General features: G+C 39.4%; 1 protein-coding gene across 5 annotated transcripts in view; it reads left to right on the top strand.

The window, feature by feature from the left end:
* Positions 1-15,659, top strand: part of MSRA (methionine sulfoxide reductase A) — a 268,181-nt gene that overhangs the window by 110,498 nt on the left and 142,024 nt on the right. The gene's annotated exons all lie outside the window — the stretch shown is intronic.

The raw sequence follows: 15,659 nt of genomic DNA, 5'->3' as shown, positions 1-15,659 counted from the left end.
CATTTTAGAGGGTCAGACAGAATTCTGTTCCAGGTTTTTTTTTGCAGAATGCCACCTGGCTTTGCTCTCTGCGCAGGAGATACTTTAGAAAAAAAAAATAAGTAAAAAGAAAGAAGAAAAAACACCAAAAATCCCATCAACATCTAAAAGAAAGAAATAATATGATCGGTTTTTCAAATAAGATAAGAAGCACTAATCACAAAAAAAAATAATAAATAAATCTGATTTGAGCTGAACTGTAAGTAATTTTGAAACAGCCGTAGTTATTTGTTTGTGAGCCAGGGAAAACAGCATGCAATATGTCAAGCTTTGAGATAAAATTTATTGGTGTGTCATTGGCTTAAATCCAACATTATGCTCATAAATAATATAATCCTAGTGTGACACATTTCTGCTTGAACCTTGACTGAAAATTATTGAGAATCATGTTATGAATTATGTAGTAGCAGTCACGCATTCAAGTCAAAAGGATATAACTTGAGCGAAATGTTGAAATGTATTTGTAATTAGGTACACAGTCTAAAGACGCATAGGTGCAGGAAGGGCAAGGTGTCTTTCCTTGTATCCAAAGGCAAAACATGGAGCCTTGCTCATGGCTAATGGTCCCCCAGCTTTTATTGACTCATTTTGTCTAGGATGGAAATCTAAGATCTGTATCTCTTGCATGCGATTAGCACCATCTTTGGTGTCTTATTTATGCTAGCTCGGTGTGACCCAAGGCTCCAGATAAATCCCTGACAGCGCCTCTAATACAGACCAACTGCACAGCAAGATGGGAGCAACTCGGTGTATTTCAGTGAAACGCATGTGACAAACCAAGAGAGGACAAACTTGTGTGTTTAAGCATCAGGATGGTTGTACTCGCATTGATCAAGTGTGAAAGTGTCATCCTCTGTGGCAGATAAAGAGAATAACAATTTCTTTGCCTATAAAAGACCTATAAAATCAAGATCATTCTACTGTGCTACCACATTACAGGTCTGGGCATATTTTTAGGTGTAGAAGGACTTACATTTAGTAGCTAGCATAGTCCCACTTCAAACCATTGTGTAGTGTGCTGCTTGGCTGTAGTTAGCAGTCATTATTTCTAGTGTACTACAGAAATTCACACCTGTGTTCTTCTGTTTTGTTCATCCTTACTGCATGTATACTCCTTGTTCCCAGGCTCTCTTCCCGTGAGACCCCACCAGTTCCTCTGCTGTGAGACCTGCATGTGTTTATGGGAATAGTTCATCCTGGTATCACACTCATCACGCTGTGAGGCAGAATGAAGTTTCACTCCCTCTTTTCTCTACTGCCCTCAAAACCCTCCTAGCTGGTCTCATGTCCTCTAATGTCCTGATGTGCTCTCTCCTGTCATGCCCCAAAGCATTCAGTCCCCACATTTTGTCCTATACTATGGAAACACTGCCCTTCTGGTCTTACAGAGGTTTGAAACAATTTTTTTTCCTTTTTTTTTGGAAAAAAATAAATGTGCACGCATAGACATAACCCAAATTGTGCCTTAGTGCCATAGGTAAAATGTGTTTTGCATAGTAATGGAAGAACAAGGCTGTTGACCACATTTTCCATCTCAGAGCTTTAGACATATTCAGCCACCTGGAGCTGACTGTAGTGTGAGAATTTGGCATCTGTGCGGAATTCATGAATATGTCTGACTATACTTGTTCTGGTAGCATACTGTCAGACAAAGAAGACTGCATATAGCTGGAAACTTTTCATATGGATTTCCTCTTACTAATACCTCCTAACTCCTTTCTTTTTGCTTTCATCAACAGACTTTTGAGTACATCACCAATTCCTCTGTGCATGAGATAGGGCCAAAATTTATATTTTTATAAGGTTTGTTTGTACCATACTCTTTTAAATCTTGAGCTTAAATATTGCCAGTACCTCATTTTAAAACTAATCTCAAGCCCCTGTATTTTACGTACTACAATTATTTGTGCTTTATTCTGCTGTAGACCAAACCCAAGGGTAAAGCAAAGATATTCGTAGCCTTGAGGCAGTACAGTTGCTTTGACGGGCGTATTGATTATATACAAATAACTTTCCCCAAATTCAAGGTACTGACTGTGTGCTTCCAAAATGTTTTGGAGCATGTGCTGAAACTTAAAGAAGTGTTATGTTGCTTGGAACCTGAGGCTACGAGAGTCTTTCAGATCTCAACCAGTTGCATTCTCTGGCTGCAACCTGCTGTGAGCCTGGGACATTTTGCTGATGACTCCATCCGTCATAGCTTGTCCCCAAATTCCCTGCATGTACACGGCTTTGTAGAGGAGAGTAATATATGGATTTTAGTGATGGTTAGTATGCGTGCAATTCTTTTCCCCATCAATACATTGTTGGAAAGTGGAATAGGAAAGGTTTTTCCCTCATGATGAGTGCTGTATGCATTTCTGCACCCTATATGTCAAAAGAAATCTAGCAGAACTGAAAAACAAAATTAAAGGGGGGGCAAAAAGGGGGATCAGAAGTCTGGAGCATCTTCTGTACAAGGAATAACTGGGTAAGCTAGAACTATTCAGTATGAGAAAGAGGAAAAAAGTGGGGCATAAGAGAGACCTGCAAAGTGATGGTATGTATGGGGAATGTAAAAGTTGATTTTGCAGAATATCTTCCCTTAAAAGAAGTAGAGGCTGTCAAAAGATGCATGTAGGAGCCAGTTTTGAAATGAATCAGAGAAGCTGGAATCAAATAAAAGACTGGATCTCCTTGCCAACGGATTTTATGTGTACAAAAGGTTTCTCACCTTGAAGTGAGGCCAGGAGAAGTAGTTGGAAGACAGATCCACTGAGAGTTATTCAAACCACAGCAAGCACAGGAAATCCTGCAAATGTCAGAGACTAGGACAGTAGTAATGGTAAGTACTGTGTGTATTTGTCCTTTACTTATTCTTTCCTCAGTGCCTGGGTGAAATGCATCCCTATTACATCATGCACTGTATGTCATAGGTCACATATATCACATGTGTATGGTATTACCTATCATATCACAGCAGCTTTTCTACCATTAATTAAAGCTGTAGGGAGAACCTGTGTGCTGTTTTGAAAGTATGGGAGTCGTTCTTGAAAATGATGTTGAAAACCATACAAATGCAAGTCACAGCTGCCATTAGCTCCCTGTTGAGAAAGATTTGTAATGAGAAATAATAAATAGATGTATGTGAATGCTTTCTACCTGGACAGTAACAGTGGGAAAGTTTTCTCAAATGATGTGCATTGCAGCCTCACCTAATCCGCTTTGAAGTTGTATATCAAAAAGAACAAAAAAACCTCCTGAAATTATTGTTTTTCCTGTTTTTCCCCAAAGGAGGCAAAATGACTGATTGCATAGACAATGTCATAACATAGGCAGCTCTTCCTGGATGCATGTCTAGCTTGGCATGGGTCCGAGAGCTGTCTATGCCTCTATGCTTGGGAAGCAGGTGGGCGGAAGGCACAGCATGGAGGGGGCTCCTGCAGCTTCCACCCTGGGGCAGCACAGCTCTGTCTCTGTGGCTGCAGTACCTGAGTTAGCCAGGCCTGGTTGGGTAGCTGCTGTTATCCAAAACACATTTGTGCAGGGGTCTCTGACTGTGGTTTGTAGGAACTGATTGACTTTGCTACAGCATTCATTCTGTTGCATCTCAGGCTTATCCACTGTGGACCATGAAAGTTGTAAGTGTTGCATATTGTACTGCAATTTTTTTTTTACAATACTTGTTGATTCAAAACCTGTTGTTAAAAAAAAAGGCAAAATTCTGCTGTATACAAATATAAGCCTCTTTCTGCTTGTTCAAAGGATTGCTATCCCACCTCATGATAAAGATGGCCATTGCCACCTTAGCTGGCTGCTGGCAGCTGCCATGGTGCTTCCTTAAGAAACAAAATTTGGAGGCTCTCCCAAAAGCCAGCCTCACCATTAGTGAGGCTATTTATTATAGTAAAAGCATGCTACTACAGCCCTTAATCCAGCCTGTGTGCTACACAATGCCCTCTAGCTTGATATGCTGGCAAGCACATCCAGAAGGCACGGGTGTTTAGAGGATGTCTAAGAAAACCACTGGGTTGGACAGGGAGCAGGTCATGGACTTTGCTGTGCTTGATGGCAATTCCTTTGCCAAGGCATCAATGGAGTGCAGACACTGCCTCACTATTACAGTTATTTTATTTTCAACAATGACACTGCCGTGTTTTTTTGCGAATGAGTGCACGTCAAGTACCGCATAAATGGTGAATGACTAACCACATACCCATTTGGCCTCTCTTCCTCTGGATATAAATTACTTTTTCTATAATAATCTTCTCCTTTTTTTTTTTTTTTTTAATTGGAGTAAATATCTTTTAGGTGCTGGATAGGAAAGAGGTATTCTGTTTTGCAAGTGCGAATGTACCAAAATTCTATCGGCTATAAGTCCTGGAAATTCTGTATTTCCGTTAAGGCCAGCTGTGGTTCAAAATAGATTAATTTTAATGATCTTCTAGGTACACTCAGAAGACATTTATTAGTTTGGGCTTTTATTGGAAAAGGGTTAAGGGTATGTTTCTGTGGAGCTGGGGAGAGGAGGACTAAAGGGCTATTTGTTGAATTGGCTTGTTATTGAATGTAATTATTTTTTGCTCCTGAGCAATTATAGATTGTAATTTTAAATAATTGTCAGGGTGCCTACAGCTTTCTATTGTAGTCTGAAATCTAAGGTTACAGATGAAATAAGTAATATGACATTACTTTTTTCTGAATGTGTGTGTTGGCAGTTAATTTAACTTAGCAATAGTTATCCTAAAAGAAAAGAAAAAAGCAAGGTTTCTATTCCTTGCAGTAAACAAACTTTGTAAACAAGTTATTATTTTCTGCAGTGTAGCCCTAAAAGTGATTCTTATTTTCCCTGTAAGAAAATGTTTGTGGTGCTTTGCTTTTATAATAGCAGAATATATTTTGTTTTGCCTCTGTATATTTCAAGCTCCCTGAGGTTGCTGAGAGATTACAGAGATTTTCCACAAGACAAGGGTAAGGCTTTGCTATTATTGCAGAGATGAATTTTTATGAAAGATACAGTTTCAAGAGAATCAAATGGATTACACAGCCCTGATGACATCTCTTATTTTATGTGTACATCAAGTTCTACTTGAGTAGCAGAGCACTAAAGTGTGTCAAATGACCGAGGATGATCTAAAATGAATCTCTGGTGCGAAGTGCTGGAATGCTTAGAGCAAAGGAAGATCACAAAATGATTTGAAAGCCTCAAATCAATGACTGAACTAAAGATGTGATGCTTTGCAATGAAGCAAATAATCAAGTTGATGATAGGACCATGTAGCTCTATCTCAATCTCTTTCACATATTATTGTACCAGGGGTTCCTTTTATCCCTAACAGACTTTCGAAAGGTAATATATTAAGAAACTACTCCCTTCTTCAAAGTAGATAGGAAAGTGGCTAGACTGAATTTATCTGTGCATAAGCTGGCGTAATTAATTAACTGTATCCTTGGATATTCTGTTGTGTTAATTCAGATGAAGATTTTGTTCCATTTCTGGACAACTCAAAGACGTGCAAAGAGCTTATGATGCTTTTATTCATACATATTGCATTTTTATTGATCTAGTAATTTGTTTTTTAAGAGACATTGAAAAGAGTAAATAGTTAATGCTGTCAGAATTTTGGCCATAAACCCTATTGCTCTTTTTTTTTTTCTATCACAAATCCTTTCTGGGTCCATGGGACACTTCAGGAATCATCTTTGTGGCTGAGAAATATTGGGTGCCTACAATACTTTGTAAGACTGCCCTTTGTCCAATTAGACATGGAAGACATGCAGTGTTAATCCGGATGTTTTGCACTTAAGGACTGACTGTTACTCTGTGAATAGCTCTTCTTTTCTGCAGATCATATCCATTTTTGGTGCAATATTGCTTTATATGTGATTCAGTTGTTCATGTGAAGCTGACACCCAGTTGTTCCCAGCCATGAGCATTCACTCAGTCATATTGCCAAATCCGCAAACATTAAGAAAATCATCTATTTATTGGTTTCCATGATTTGTACGATTTGTGACACTTCTCCTTCATGTTTATGAAATTGCCCTGTAAATAGAAAACTAAACTTTTGGAGAGGTTGCTGAATTGTTCTGTGTTTCTACCCAGAACCTAGCACAATGGGATTCAAAACTGTGACAAAGGCTTTTATGTGATGTGCTATGGTGCTGAAAACAGCAATGCCACTAATGATAGAAAGAGGCCTTGAAGAGATCTTTTACAGTCTGCATTCAGGCTTGAATTCCTGGAGCCTTCTTCTCATTTCATTTTTACCAGATCTGCACATCTAAATATAATGGAATCAATGACTAATACAAAACCAAGAAAACAGAATTAGTTCCATTTCACGAGTGAAGCTCAATCAAAGAACAAGATAATTTTTATGAGGTGGAAATCTTCAAGAGTGAGACATTGAACTTTTTATTTTCTTATTATTTTTTTTATTTTTTAATGAATCATCTATTTATTGTTAAACATTTGTCTCTCTCTCTCTCTCTTTTTTTTTTTCCCATGCCTAATGTTGACTGGTTCTGTCCTCAGCCTAACAAATGCCAAGATCACCAGTTGGTGTATCTGGCTCAACTTGTTCAAGCGATCAGATACATTTCAGATACATTTTCTGTACTTTTGGAGGCAGCTCTTTATTTTGTCTTATTTTGCCCATTACTGTATTACAGGTATATTTCACTGCCAAAAGATGATTAAGATGAAAGTTGCTACATTTTATCTAGATCAAGTTTATGGAAGAGTATAAATCAACAAAAATATGTCAAGGAAAAAGTTAGAAAATACATCATTTTATCAAAATGTGTTTCTATCAACTAGCAGTCATAGCATGAAAAAAAATTAGTCTAAACAAAGACCTGTTAGTTGGGATTCTTTGGTATTTTTCCAAAAGGGATTCTTTGCTTTGCTTTGGGACCACTCATACCTCGGTTGTGGAGTACTTAAAGTAATAATTCATAAATTATGGTTCATGTGAGGCTTAATTATTGTGTGCGAAGTGCTTTGATGTTTTTGGATGAAAGGAGCTAAATGCATGTGAATTAGTATTTAAGTATTTGCTTTCTAGAGGAGGCAGGAAACATGGTTCCCCAGATCCAAATGGCTGCTGCCAGGCTTCCTCCTATGGCATTCCCATGCTGGTGTCCTTCTGGGAGCTGGGCGGTAGAGCCCGTGAATTGTATGTATATGTTTGGGCCTAATGAATCCTGCATGTTTTCCAACTCTTTTTAACCTTTCTCTCCTAATTAAGGAAATGCTGTGCATGATTAATGCAGAATAGATGCAGAACAGCCACTAGGAACAAAGCTAGTACCCCAAGACTGCAGAAAAAGGTAGAGCCATAGAAGTGGTTGGCTTTCTTCACTCTCCCAACATCTACTTCTCATCCTATTGACTTTTAGGAGCCATTTGCAGTGTTAGCTCTGATAATTTAGACCCAAGATGAACCTCCTGAAGGGTTCAGGTGAAGCTGGCAGGCAGAAGTAGTGTTGCATGGTTGTCCCCCAAGATCTTCAGGTTCAGGTTGGAAATGATGAGATGTTTCTTCTCAGAAAGAGTGGTCAAGCATTGGAAATGGATGCTCACGGAGATGGTGGCATCACCGTCCCTGACGATGTTCAAGGGAAAGTTGGACATGGTGCTTATGGACATGGTTTAGTGGGTGACACTGGTGGTAGGGGAATGGATGGACCAGGTGATCTTGGAGGGCTTTTCCAACCTTAATCATTCTGTGATGCTGTGAGATCTACACGGTGGATGCATGTGGCATGGCTGCACGGACATTCTGGTGCATCTCTCAAAGGTCAGGAACTTTGGCCAGTGTTTTAAATATTCTTTAAATATTTTTAATATACTCTTTCCAGTGTGTCATGACAACCTTTCAGATCAGCATAAATGATTTTTTGAGTTGTCCATACCTTCCAGTTTCTGCAAACTAGAGCAGAGGAGTTTTCATACAATCACAGAGCCACAGAATGGTTTGGGTTAGAAGAGACCTTAAAGATCATCTAATTCCAACCCCCTGCCAAGGGACACCTTCCACTAGACCAGATTTCCCAAAGCCCCATCCAGCCTGGCCTTGAATGCCGCCAGGGATGGGGCACCCACAGCTCCTCAGGGCAGCCTGTACCAGGGCCTCACCACCCTCTGAATGACAAATTTCTCCCTGATGTCTGATCTAAAGCTCCCCTCTCTGAGTTTAAAGCTGCCCCCCTTGTCCTGTCCCTACCCCTGACCCCGAGTCCCTCCCCAGCTCTCCTGCAGTCCCTCGGGCCTGGGCAGGCCGCTGGGAGGTCTCCCCAGAGCCTTCTCCTCCCCATGCCCAAAATCCCCAGCTCCCTCAGATGGCTCCAGAGCAGAGGGGCTCCAGCCTCTGCTCCTCCTTGGGGCCTCCTCTGGACTTGTTCTACTATGTCCAACAGAAGAATTTGATAATGGAATTTTCTTACTATTTGGACTCACCAGTAAGCATTTTTGTTAAATATTCCCCTCTATTGCACAGGGAAAGAATAAATACTGAGGCAGTGAATAAGGCCATCTTTGAAAGTATTTTAATACACCAAGATGTGTATATCCCTGCTCTCTACTGGTTAAGATCAAAATTGCATTTAAATTAGAAAATCTGAAACCTCTCCTAGTGTAAATGTGAAGTTCATGGCAGCTATGGTTTGTACCTTATTAACATGCTTGATATTGTCTTCAAATTTATTAAAATCCTGTTGATTTTACATTAAATATGACTTGTGACATTCTTTTATGATGAATTGAATAAATAAGTTTTAAGAATTCTTTTCTATCTATCACATTTCCCAGTTTGACTGCTGTTGTCTTATAGGGTCTTTGAAAAGACTTACTTATGACATGTTATTCACGTTTTTCGTGCTGAAAACATGGCAGTTTTTCTGTTGACAGTAAAATACTCCCTTTCTATTATGGTATTCTTCTTTTCCTCTTAAAATAATCTGTTGTGCACGTTTTATACAAACATACATACATACGCACACATGTGCCCACACGCTCTTCGAATGTCAGCAGCTACCATACTGGCATAAATGAACTGCCCGGGCATTTGTTAATTTGAATGAACATGAGGCTTCTGCTTCTCCTATGGAAAACGAAGCAAACCCAACAGTTTCTCTGGGAATTCATGCAGTGTGAACAGAACACATCTTGGCAAAATGGTGAGCCAAGAAATTCCTCTTTAGTTGCTCTGTTAGGCAAACTGCATTTTAAATTTCTTGCCGAGGGCTTTGTTTGACTTGCCCCAGGCAAGCTGTTCAACATATTTATCAACCCTGTTGTAGCATTAGAGCCAACGCTTATCTGGGAAGATCATCCGCTTAATGCCATCTGTCACCAGGAGTTTTATTTCTTTCAGCTGAGCTTGTTCTCCATTTCAGCTTTTTTTTTTTTTTTTAGTATTCCTCCCAACCATTTCTTAGTTGATTGTTTTCCAGTGATCTCAAATATTCTGTGATTGCTCAAATATTCTGTGGTTGCTGCATGGTAAGCCTCTAAAGACATCAATAATACAATTTTATTTTAAATTCTGATTGATAACATTAATCCTATATGCATCCAGATGGCTCACCAAAGTGCCCTACATATTGCAGTGTTATGTAAAAGACGATATTACATTTCAATTTGAATCTGGATTTTTTCTGCAGATTTTCAACAAGAATTTGAGAAAATTCAAAACAAAGACTCTCAGGTAATTCATGCGGTATTTTGATCTTGGTGCGTATTAGGACATAGCTTTGATCATTTTAGATTTTCAGGCCCTTATTTGCTGTTGTGTAAGTACGTAGGCATGAATATATTTGACAAAGCTGCATTCACTCACTTTACATGTGACTCTGAGATCCTGCGCTACTTTTGGATTTGTGTCTGCAATCACGGTGAAGCCAAAGGGACCAGCATATTTGCCTGTGGAGAACAAAATTTAACTTTCTGGATGTCTGATGCTTTTGAGTTATATAAATTCATGAAAAAACGTTGTGACCAGGGGTACAACCACTGCATCTAGACTAGAGAGTGGACATTGTTCCTGAGGTACCAGGATATTCTGATCTCCTGTTTGAACTGAGAGATCTGCTGGATCACATCCGAGCTCCCTTGTTGCCTACATGCCTATCTTCTCTTTGGGGGAGACTGAGGAAGTGGGAACATGCTGGTGCCTACCAAGGTCCCCTACTGACCTTTCAGGAAGCCAAAGTACCCACTTCAGCCTGTGAAGTACCAGAAATTAATGGTCCCCACAGTTGAGGTGCACACAGCACAAATAAATATCTCTTTGGCTCAGGACTTAGAAATATCAGTACTTGGACTGACTTCAGTCAGAAAGCTGTACCAACTGCACTGCACAATTTTTAAGAGAAAAGGCCAATCACACGCAGTTAGTGTTTGGCGGAAATCTGTGTAATGAGCATTATTATATAGATATATGACTTGCTGAGGTTCAATTTATTCCTTCCAACTGGGGAAAAAGAATTATTTCAGTTCAAAGCAGCTGAGCATTTCCTAGGCTTCTCCAGATTTTGTAGAGGTAACTAAATAAATCGTATTCGAAATTTGGGCCAAATCCTATAGTGGCCAAGAGAAGCAGGGCTACTGGCAGCTGTGCCTTCAGCTCCCGGAGAGATGCTGGCTAGAACAGGATGCATTGAGGTAGGCCGGTGGGATGTGCTGTTGGCTGTCCTTTACTGCTTCAATGTATAGGAGCAGCCTGTGCCCCCAACTACTTTTGGCTGGGTACTGTAGCATTCGAGCAGCTGGCAGAATCACTGCTTCTAGGGTTTCAGAACACAAGCTGGCACAAGAGCTGGTCTCCTCTGTCTAGTGTGCTCCTGAGCTTTGGATAGATCCTGTCCTGCCACTTATTCTGAGCTGGGGTTAGGGAAGAGGTTTCCAGGGGATGTTGCTCTTTGTTCTCTCAGCATAGCAGCACATTTTTGTTTTTCTGAGTGTACGTTCAAAACTGACATTTCCCTCTACTAAGTGGAATCATACATTCTAAAATCCCGTTAACAGAAGGAGGAGCAGGATCCATATCCTTTGCAGTTCATCTTCTGCAGTGAAGCATTGCTATCAGCCTGGCATTGAAACAGCTTCTTAATCTGCTGCACGGAAAAGCGCCTTGAAGTGTGGGTGTAGGGATTGCAGGCTGTGGGCCAGAAAAGCCTTGGCATGCCACAGAAATAATGCATTCATTCTTCAGAATAAGACAAAAAGAATCTTCTGATTCTCTGGCTGTCCTGTTGGGCTGCTTGGAGGGCAGGGGAGAGATAATGCTTGTAAGTAGAGCTGGCAGGAGCAAAAGGTCGTTGGGTTGTCAGATAGAAGTCAGGTTGTCTATGAACTTGATGCCCAGAGGAGAGGGGCATACCACAAAGGGAAAGGACAAAGGCATTAAAAAATCACTCCATGAATAAAAATACCATGTATGTATACATGTTTCAGAGAAAATATGAAAATTAGCCAGTATATTAATACAATACACCTGCTGTGAGTTTCCCTAAATGGAAAGCTGGCAGTCCCTGAAGCATCAGCCTCCTTTAACATCCATGGAGCTCAGAACTTAATAGACTTTAATTAGTACAGCATGGGTGCAGCTTATTAGGTTTTAATTTGGATCAAGAATGCCCTTCTGATGCAAATGTTCCACTTGTGCAGATTTACATCATGGAATCCTGAATAGGAATTTACATCAGGGAACCTGCATGGAAACTGAATACTATTCAAAGATGTGATAGGAAGAAATGTAGGAGAAGGGGATCGCAGTGAGGGAGAGTAAAGGTTACCTTTGCAGGATCACACAGTTTCTTGTATGAGTGGAGAACACATCTTGAACATGGCATAATTTTAAAGTTTTCCAGTTTGGTTTTGCTTCTGTGTGCTGGCTATTGCATGCAGTACAAGAAATAAAGAATTTAATAATGCTACAAGCTACGCACATTATTATCAGGATAGATATGAAATAACTTTGCAATTACTTTGCTTAGGATTCATCTGGCTTATGTGTATAGACCTGAAGCACAGACTTCTACAAGTGAGCTACTCATGGTAGATTCTTTTTATAGCCATGGGAGAGAAACAGTCAGCTTCCAAACACAGTCACTAAATTATGGGGGATTTGTTTCAACCAGATTCAAAAATTCCATGTTTTCATAATGTCTACATATAAGATAGGGGCTTGTTTTTCCTGCCTTAAAATACGCAGTTACATTTGAGATGTCCAAGAGCATTTTGCCTTGCCTTTCAAGAAGGACACGTGTCTCTCTTGAGCCCTGTGTCATGTGTGTCAGCCTTGTGTAGATAGATGTCTTGGATATCCTAAGGCATCTCAAATGACCCTGTATGTCTCTGTTTAGTCAAATAAATTAATCCCTAAATGTATAAGCTCCTGTTACAGTCAGTGGAGACCCTAGTCAATACAGTTAACGTCATCTGTACAGCTATTCATCTCACTAGAAAGTAAGCACCTGGGGTTCAATTTTGCTCAGGTTATCTTTGTGAATATTTCAAAATTAGTACAGATTAACAATGGGATGTTTATCTCTTCTTATCAGAGCAATATTTTGCTTTCATTATTTTAGAAAAATACTTACGCTAACTCTTCTTTAAAAATATGCTAATGGTCTGGGTTGCCTATGGAAACACATGCTTCTTGACTGAGTGTAAGGCTGTGTAGAAAAAGAGTTGTTCAGAAGATATATATGTGTGTACATGTATAAAGAGAACAGTCTGAGAAAAAGGATGTGGATGCTAGAAAGGAATAGGAGTATTAGCATTTAGTCTCAAATTGTGTGATTAATATTATTTATAGGGATGAATGAACCTTTAAAGACTGCCATTTGAATCTGTTTGTTTTTGAAGTTCAAAAGCGTAAAATCTTTAAATGCCTTTTGAAATTCCAATTAAGAGTCAGTCAAAACCCATCACTAAAAGAATAGTTTTTGTTTTACAAATTAGCAATTAAAAAGTGACAAATATCTTCAATGCTTAAATACTCTTCTGCAATACCCATTATGTTCAAGTTATGCTTGTGGGGGGCGGTATAAGAGTATTTCCCTTACTAAATGGGTACGGGTATTTTCCTTATTTTTCTTTCTCTTAGGAATGCCTCTGGAAGCTCTCTAACTCTAAAGCTGCACTCACTTAACCGGTATCGGGGATTATGCAAATTATTTCATGAATAGTTTAAAATCACATTCATGTTTGCTAGTTTCAAGTTATAGTATGGGCTTATTTCCCTTTTATGTTCTTTTCCCTACTGTTTACTGATTTTTTTTTTCCTCTGAGTTTTATCTAATTATTTGGAACATCTTCAGCTTTCTAACTAGAGTAGTAGTAATTAGGGAAAGTAAACTTCTGTTTACTGCAAGAGCATATGAAGTCTTTAACTGTGGCAACTTCTTGATTTTAGTAATCATTGTTCACGTTAAACATGGCTTAAGGCAGTCAGTGCTCTGAAGAGGAGGCAGTCCATGAGCTCCAGAATATTATAGGGGTTTTATTCTTAATATTTCTCTCCTTGTGACAGTTTCTCTGTAGAACATGGCACCGCTTTAGCAGAATAACAAACATCAACTGCTGAATGTATTAATACTGTGGAAAGCAATTTAGTATTGTATTGTTGTAAATTATGTCCTTTTACTAGCAGGTTGTTTTCTTATGACAAAGACTTCAATTTTATCTGTTCTCGTGGATGTGAGGATTTATTGTTTGTGCAAGGTGCCACCGTACTTGAGAAATGATGAGAATAGTTCACTAAAAGAATAAAATGTCTGTCTCTGAGAGGTGGGAGAACACAATGAATTCAGACATAAACTGCTTGCAGAGAAGAAAAAGTGAAAGAAACCATGATGAGGATATAGGTCATTGGGTCAAATCAACAGGTCGGAGAGGGCGATTGATGAGAGAACCCCAAATAAAAGTTATTGATCAAGGAGAGCCACCAACCTGCTGATCATTAATTTCAGACATTTCCGTTACATATTTTTTTTTTTAATAAATAGGAAAACAATGAGCATTTCTAATTTACAATTATTACAATTATTTCTAATTGGGCCTGTGTTTGAACTCAAACCTGAATTTCATTTGTGTCCTTACCTTTGGGATATACCTTTGCAGTAAGGTGTGGGACTAAGAATATGTTTGGGAAAAAATTTGGGTCTGTACTATTCTGTATTAAGGATGAAGTATCTCACTCACTAGCCTGCCAGCTGCCCTTGTCCTACAAATGTTAATTTGATAAATTGGCTCCAGAGTCCATCCTACGAGGGTCTGTAGGATGCCCTGCCCCAGCCCAGGCTGCCCCAGCCCCATCCAGCCTGGCCTTGGGTGCCAGCTCACTGCAGAGCAAGGAGCACTTTCCAGCTCACTGCTGTAACAGAATCACAGAATCATTTAAGTTGGAAACATCGTCTAAGATCATCTAGTCCAACCTTTAACCTAGTACTAAAGTCCACCTCTAAACCACGCTACTACGGTCAACATCTACATGTTTCTTGAAGACCTCCAGGGATGGTGACTCAATGACTTCCCTGGGCAGCCTATTCCAATGCTACACAAGTCTTACAGTAAAGAAATTTCTTTTTTCAACTCTTACTGTAAAGAAATTTGTCCTCAACCTCAACCTCCCCTGGTGCAACTTGAAGCCATTTCCCCTCATCTTATCTCTTGATGCTTGGGAGAAGAGCTCCATCCCCACCTTGCTAATGTTTGAAGACATAAATTCTCAATAAAAAGGAAAGCAAGAGAAAAAATATGATGTTGACGTTACTATATGAAGGTCTATTGAGTTTCTTTACAGTGAAGGGGTGAGTGGTACTCTCTGTGGCTGGACTCTTTGGGAATGAGACCTGTATGTTCCTGGCACTGTCCACTTTATATGTGCTCTGACTTCTGCGGGAAGAAAATAAATCATTAAACCATAAATTGTTAAACCAAAGCTGCTGTTTGGAATGTACTCAAAGTGATGAGTAAAAACTGTCTTCCTCTACACTCTCTATCAATTGGCTAGACTTGGTGACATAAGTATTGGAAAGCCTCCCGGACTTAATTGCTATAAAATAGTGATGTCAGCTACAGAAATACTTTCTATTTTAAATTACCATTAGATAGGCGAGTACCTGAAAAATTCATCTCAAATAAGAATTCTCAGTTGTTCTTTCTGCAAAGCCTGGAGGCAATTTCAAGAGAGGTCCTACCAACAGTTTGCCACCAGCCTAATTTAGGTGAGGAACCCTAGTCTAACAGCCATAGCTATTGCTGTAGTCTAGGAGAATGACTGCAATTTGTTCAGCAGTTTAAATATTCTTTGAGCTGAATTGTCCTCAGGAGATGCCTGCCTCTTTCCACGGTCTCCAAGGAGCAGGCTAGGCTCCTAAGTTATGTGGCTTGCTTGAGCATCTGAATTAGAAGAAGACTTCTGTATTTTTGTGTGTTACTACAGGAGTTGGTCAAAATAATTTAGTTTGAAGCTAATCTGTGAAGTTTCAAAGAAAGAATATGCCTTTGTGAGCCATCATAGTTGTTGTTCTAGATGTTCTTTGAAGGAACATTTCTGTAATTATTTAACCTGTCATATCTGCATTGTTATCAATGGAAAACCCATCATGGATCATTGATTTCTAAG

Source organism: Anas platyrhynchos, chromosome 3, assembly GCF_047663525.1.
Source record: "Anas platyrhynchos isolate ZD024472 breed Pekin duck chromosome 3, IASCAAS_PekinDuck_T2T, whole genome shotgun sequence".
In the NCBI taxonomy this organism is placed as follows: domain Eukaryota; kingdom Metazoa; phylum Chordata; class Aves; order Anseriformes; family Anatidae; genus Anas; species Anas platyrhynchos.
Note: the sequence above shows the minus strand (reverse complement) of the source record. Positions and strands in the feature narration are given on the sequence as shown.